Source organism: Ursus maritimus, unplaced genomic scaffold (assembly GCF_017311325.1).
Source record: "Ursus maritimus isolate PB19 unplaced genomic scaffold, ASM1731132v1 scaffold_5, whole genome shotgun sequence".
Taxonomy (NCBI): Eukaryota; Metazoa; Chordata; class Mammalia; order Carnivora; family Ursidae; genus Ursus; species Ursus maritimus.
The window spans coordinates 60,037,167-60,043,546 of NW_024426663.1; positions in this window are offsets into that span (position 1 = coordinate 60,037,167).

The window sequence follows — 6,380 nt, forward strand, 5'->3', positions numbered from 1 at the left end:
TAATAATAATAATAATAATAATAATAATAATAATAATAATACTACACAGGGGAAATTTACTATCAGCAACCAATACAATAAACTTCAAATTTGACATCCAAAGAAAGTTACAAAAAATTCTGGAGTGACACAAAGTGGCATAGCACATCTTGCTCCCTCCCTGTCCTGAACACCCAGAAATGGACAAAATCCTGAACATTCTCTCTATTGCTCCTTAATCTGAAAGGAAACAGATGTGAGTCATGCCCTTATATTCTTCCTCTTCTGAATGAACCATATTAAAAAGTGTGCTGGAGAGAAATAGGGGAAGCAGGGAGCATGACCCATGGAGCTGACTCAGTTGATGGAAAGAAAACCCCTAGAACAACACTCCAACTTGAGAAATGGATGCAAAGCCTGGGTTATCCCCTTTCCTTGCAAAAGGTGTATAGTATCCTCCTCTCCATCCCCAATCGGGTGACCTTGTGCAGGACGTTAATCAGAACCTCAGGACAGCAGCACACGCACGCATTCCAACAAAGGCTGCACTCTGCTTTGGTTGAGCTCTCTTTCCCTTCCTCCATTTCTGACTACCAAAAAGTGTACAAAATCCATATATCCTGCCACTCTCTTAGCTCAGAGGGGAAAACAGACTGATTTCAAATAGTAAGGAGATAGTCAGTGAGCTCCTGTCTCTTGCCATCATCTTACAGCAGCATAAAGAAGGTCCGGACAGAGCCACCAAACCAAGATGAAAAGAAATGGATGCAAACACATGGCAGCACATAATTAATGACAAGTAGAGGGAAAACAGTAGGCAAGAGACAAAGGCTCCTCTCCCCCCTCCGTGCCAAAGGAAATTGCTTTCAATTGCTTCACATAGAAAACAACTTAATAAGAACACGAATTTGATAATCGAAGGCTCAAATATGGGATGATAAGATAAGACTTGATAGCAAGGAAACAAATTGAGGACAAAAACAGCCTCATGAGAGAATGAAGAAATAACTTAGAACCAACAAGAAAGGCAACTAACCACGCTGAAACTCCCATTACTGAACTGGGACCGCTAAACAAAGTAAAGAGATTTGAAAAATTAGAATGAATAGAAATGGAATACATACAAAGATGACCCAATATAAGGATTACTCGGTATCCCTGAAGAAGGAAAATAAAAAAATCGAGCCAAAAGAGAATGTCTAATGAAGAAAAAATGTAAACTGCGGATCGAAAGACCCATTATGTTCCAGAAAAGCTTGATTCAGAATGTTTAATACCAAGACAGGTCTTAGTTAAATTGTTGAACTAAAAAAAATGATGGAAAGTGACTTCTTTAGGCATGCAAGCAGGAAAAAGAGGTCACCTACAAGGGGGAAAATTCAGACTCGTCTCAGATTTCTTCCAGAGAAAAAAGTGGGAAAGAAGGTGAGACCCAAGAATGTTATACCCAGCCAAGATCTGGTTTCTATGTAAGGGCAACAGACAGACATTCTTAAACATCCAAAACCCTTCTTGATGAAACAGCGTGACGATGAAACTCAGTCCATGAAGAGATGAATTGAAATAAAGAGTTTGCAAATGGAGACGCCTTGGTAAAAGGCTTGGAATTCATTTAAATCTCGAATGTATACCAAGTACTTATGCAATCATGTTTTTACAGAACAATATGTTTCTCATAAACCTGGACAATGTAACGACTATTATACAAGTAACAAAAGTCAGGAGGCAGGGTCAAGGGAGATGGAAAAATGGAAAGAATCATGAGAGCTGAGATGCCTTCATCTGCCTACACACGTGCACACACACACATCCACACAGTTAAAATGTATCATTTTTAAAGAATGACTGAATGTCTGAATGTTTTTCACCATTTTTGATTATCCTCAAGAGGTTGAAAAAGCTACCTTTCAACAAGTAATGTCTCTTGTGGTCAAGAAACATTACCTGAAGGTCAACTCTTCCTTCAGTTTCAAGTAAAATTAAATGTAATACTTTGAATTAAAATAGCATCTGTATTATGGTCCAATTCTTATGAAGTATCTCTGTGACCTTTCCTCCTATCTTTAACTATGCACAGAAAGCTTTCTGGAATGATGTGATGTAATGTTCATTTCTGTGGTCGATTCTGAAAGGTCGTATACAGCTGATTATTTTCTTGCTTGTCACTTTTTAATATTTTAATTTTCTGATACATCTATGAATTAAAAAATTTAAATACTAGAAACAAAATTTTCTCAGGTACCTCACTGGAAGGGAATAAATAGTCGAAAAACACAGACTTGGCAGAGAGGACTGCTATTTCCCAGTGTCTACTCTCTTAACATTTTATGGAATTTTTAGCATATACATGATGGCCAGAATATAGACCCCATTTCCCAGCTGGGGTTCTGGCTATTGGCTGTAAGCAGACCTACCATGCGGCAGCTTGTGACTCTTTGGAGAGTACGTGTTCATTTTCTCTTTATCACCTTCCTTCCTGCTGCCTGGAATGCAGATATCAATATATGGGACCCTGAGGTCAAGACCTTTCAAAGCAAAGGGACACAGAAACTGCATATAGAATGTCACATCACCTAGACTGACTTTGTGGATACCGTGAAGAAGAAAGAAACTTCCATCTTAGGATGCCTGGGTGGCTCAGTCAGTTAAGCATCTGCCTTCGGCTCAGGTCCTGGTCCTGGGGTCCTGGGATGGAGTCCCCACCGGGCTCCCTGCTCAGCGGGAAGCCTGCTTCTCCCTCTGCTTGACGCTCCCCCTGCTTGTGCACGCTCTCTCTCTCTTTCTCTCTCTGGCAAGTAAATAAAATCTTCAAAGAGAAGAAAAGAAACATCTGTCTTGAGGAAACAATGGAACCTAATCCTAACTGCCCCACAAACCTACACATATGCATATAGAAATCTAGACTCTGGTACTATTTTCATTGTACATCAGTGGGGAAAGACAAAGCGATTAGCTTGACAAAAAGTTTTAAAAACGCTTTATAGGAAAATACAAAGGGAATACCTATGAATTTGAGAGAGGGAAGGATTTTTTTAAAAGAGGTTTTATGGTGAAAAACATAAAGGAAACAATAGGTAAACTTTACAACACCAGCATTTTAAACTTTTGTATGACAAAAGAAACTATAAACAAATGTAAAAGACAAATCTGTCATGTTCAAGTTCAGTGTGATGCTGGTTGTGTATGTGGGGTGGGGCAGAGGGGTGGTCAACTAAATTTGAGGAGAGCTGCATATTCATTCCCTTTCCCTCTCAGATAGGGACAGTGCGTAGTAGCTTATCAAAAGATCTGAGAACTTCTACAGAACCCCCCCCCCCCGTGTGGAGCTCAGCATTCATACATACAGCTATTTTATTTAACTGTGGGATCGCTCTCTGTGTGTGTGTGTGTGTGTGTGTGTGTGTGTGTGGTTAACATCTATGAACTTCTCCTGCTTGTATAAGGAACACATGAAAATGCTGTCATAAGAAATAACTCTTTGGGGTGCCTGGGTGGCTCAGTAGGTTAAGCATCTGCCCATGGCTCGGGTCATGATCCCAGGGTCCTGGGATCGAGCCCCATATCTGGCTCCCCACTCAGCCAGGAGGCTGATTCTCCCTCTCCCTCTGCCCTTCTGCCCCTACCCCAATGCTCCCACTCTCTTCGTCTCTCTCAAGTAAATAAATCAAATCTTTAAAGAAAACAAAACACTTTGCTCATGTGAGAAGTGATTGTTGCGTTCACCTTTGTGTCCCCACAGGTAACTCTTACTCCTTCAGGAGTTTTGACCAGTAGTAGCATTGGAGGGAAGGGGAAGGAAGTGGAGAGGGTGGAGAGGGAGGAGGAGGAGAAAGAGAGGAAGAGAGAAGAGGAAGAAGATGAAGAAGTGGAAGGGGAAGAAGAAAGAAAGAAAGAAAGAAAGAAAGAAAGAAAGAAAGAAAGAAAGAAAGAAAGAAAGAAAGAAAAAAAGAAAGGAAGAAAGGAAGGAAGAAAGAAAGAAAGAAAGAAAGAAAGAAAGAAAGAAAGAAAGAAAGAAAGAAAGAAAGAAAGAAAGAAAAAGAAAGGAAGAAAGGAAGGAAGAAAGGAAGAAAGAAAGAAAGAGAAAAAGAAATTTGGGGCTTGGGGAGTAGGTGTAAATTCCCCTAGTAAAGTGAACATATCCCAAGAGAAGGAAGTCAGCTGTAGTTTGGGTTGTTCCTTCTCGCAGCCATCAGCTGGAACTACTAGAAGTCGGCATTTTGAAACAGACCCAAGTAGGGAAAAAAGATCTTTTTTTTTTTTTAAAGATTTTTATTTATTTGACACAGAGAAAGTACAAGCAGGGGAAGCAGCAGGCAGAGGGAAAGGGAGGAGCAGACTCCCCGCTGAGCAGGGAGCCCAGTGTGGGGCTGGATCCCAGAACCCTGAGATCATGACCTGAGCCACAGGCAGATGCTTAACCATCTGAGCCACGCAGGTGCCCCAAAAGATCATTTTAAAGATAATTTAGGGGGCGCCTGGGTGGTTCAGTCGGTTAAGTGTCTGCCTCCATCTCAGCTCATGATCTCTAGGTCCTGGGATCAAGCCCTGCATCAGGCTCCCTGCTCAGGGGAGGAGTCTGCTTCTCTCTTTCTTTCTTTCTCTCTCTCTCTCTCTGTCTCCCCCTCCCCACCATTCATTCTCTCTCTCTCTCTCTCTTTCGAATAAATAATCTTTTTAAAAAAGATAATTTAGGGCAGATCTCAGAGAGTTGTGATGCAGAAAATGGCATTTGTGACAGATTTCTTGCCAGTTATGGGGGGAAAAGGAAAGAGCAGATAAGGTCTAGGATGGTCAATTTAACACTGATCTCTGCCTGTCTCTGTCTCTGTCTTTCTCTCTCTACTCTGACATTAAGGCCTTTATAGTCTTTTTTTTTTTTTTTTTAAGATTTTATTTCTAACTAATCTCTACCTGCAATGTGGGGCTCAAACTCATAACCCGGAGATTAGGAGTCTCGGGCTCCACCGACTGATCCAGCCAGGCTCCCCAAAGCCTTTGTAGTCGAGAGAGAGAGACTTTGTTAAGGATTTTATTTCAAGTATATTTAAAGCCCTTTACTTATTTTGTCTCATTTAATCCTGTGACAGAGGTACTCTAATGCTTATTTTTAGGGTGAGGAAAAAAGACAAACAGTTAATTGTGTAAGGTTAAAAAGTTAGCAAGGGATTGGAGGGAGGATTCCAACCCAGGAGGTTTGCCATTGGTCCAACTCACTTTACCACTGTTCTGCCTATTTCTTGCAGATAGCCACCACATAGCACATGAAACACCATGACAGAGACGAACAACGTGAACATACCGAGTCCAAAAGGACCAGTGGAGTCAGTTCACTTTAGTGACAAGCTACAATTTTCCTGGGAGCGAAGAGAGGAGAAAGCCATTACAGGGTAAGAAGGTCACCTACCTGCAAGCCAGTGGAAGGGGCAGGAAGGGGCCTCCTCTTAAATCCAGATGTGCCAAGTCCAGATATGGTCTTTGGGCACCTCCAGCCAGCACAAGTTTCTGAGTAGGAGGGACAGGCCAGGTTTTTTCTTAGGAAGATATTGGGAGTGATGAGGAGGACGTATGGAGGGTGGAACGACCCAAGATGAGGCCAGTGGAGGAGCAGGGGGCAAACCTTGGGTATTCCCAAAGACCCAGCAGAAGGCAGAAGGAAGGGAAAGAATAAAGGAGGGTTTTGGAAAATTTGGTGTTAGATTTTGTACTGCTAGTCAGGGAAAAGGACCAGAGCTCGCTGAAGCCATGGGCTTGGGCAGAAGTGTTGTTTTTCTGAGATTTGTGCACATTTTGAGTAGCGAGGTTAGCAGAGAGAATGTGCATGCATTGGGATCAGTGATTCTCTTTGCACAGGGCCCAGGTTCCATTAGGACGTCGCCCCAAGTGCCTGGGGGCGAGCAGGGTGATGACAACTTGTAATCTGGTGCCTTGACCGTCGAGGTGGAATGAGCATCCTGAGCGTTCATTGCGCAAGGAGTCAACTTGCAGGAGCGGAAGGCTGGTCCCTTCCCGGGAAGGCCGCCCGGCCGGACTCGCGGGTCCCGCCCCGGGTCCCGCCCTGGCTCGGATCAGAGCATCAGGTGGGGCCCAGGGCACCGGCAGACGAGGCTCAGGCGGCCTCTTCTGGCCCCGACGGGCAGCAAGTAGCCGGTCGACAGTCTGGCCGGTGGTCCAGGGCATTTGCAGGCTCGGACGGGGTGGAGGCGGCTTGGTGGGGGACACCCGTAGGCGCTCGCAGCACCCCACTCTTTTCGTTATGGAATTGATTTCCTAGCGCGCGGGGCCCTGTCACAACCACCCGGATTCCGCCCCAGCCTCCCAGAGGGACGCGCATCGGCCCTTGGCCCCCCGGGAACTGCCCTCCCGGCCCCCCAACTCGCGGACTACAAGTCCCAGCAGCCCCC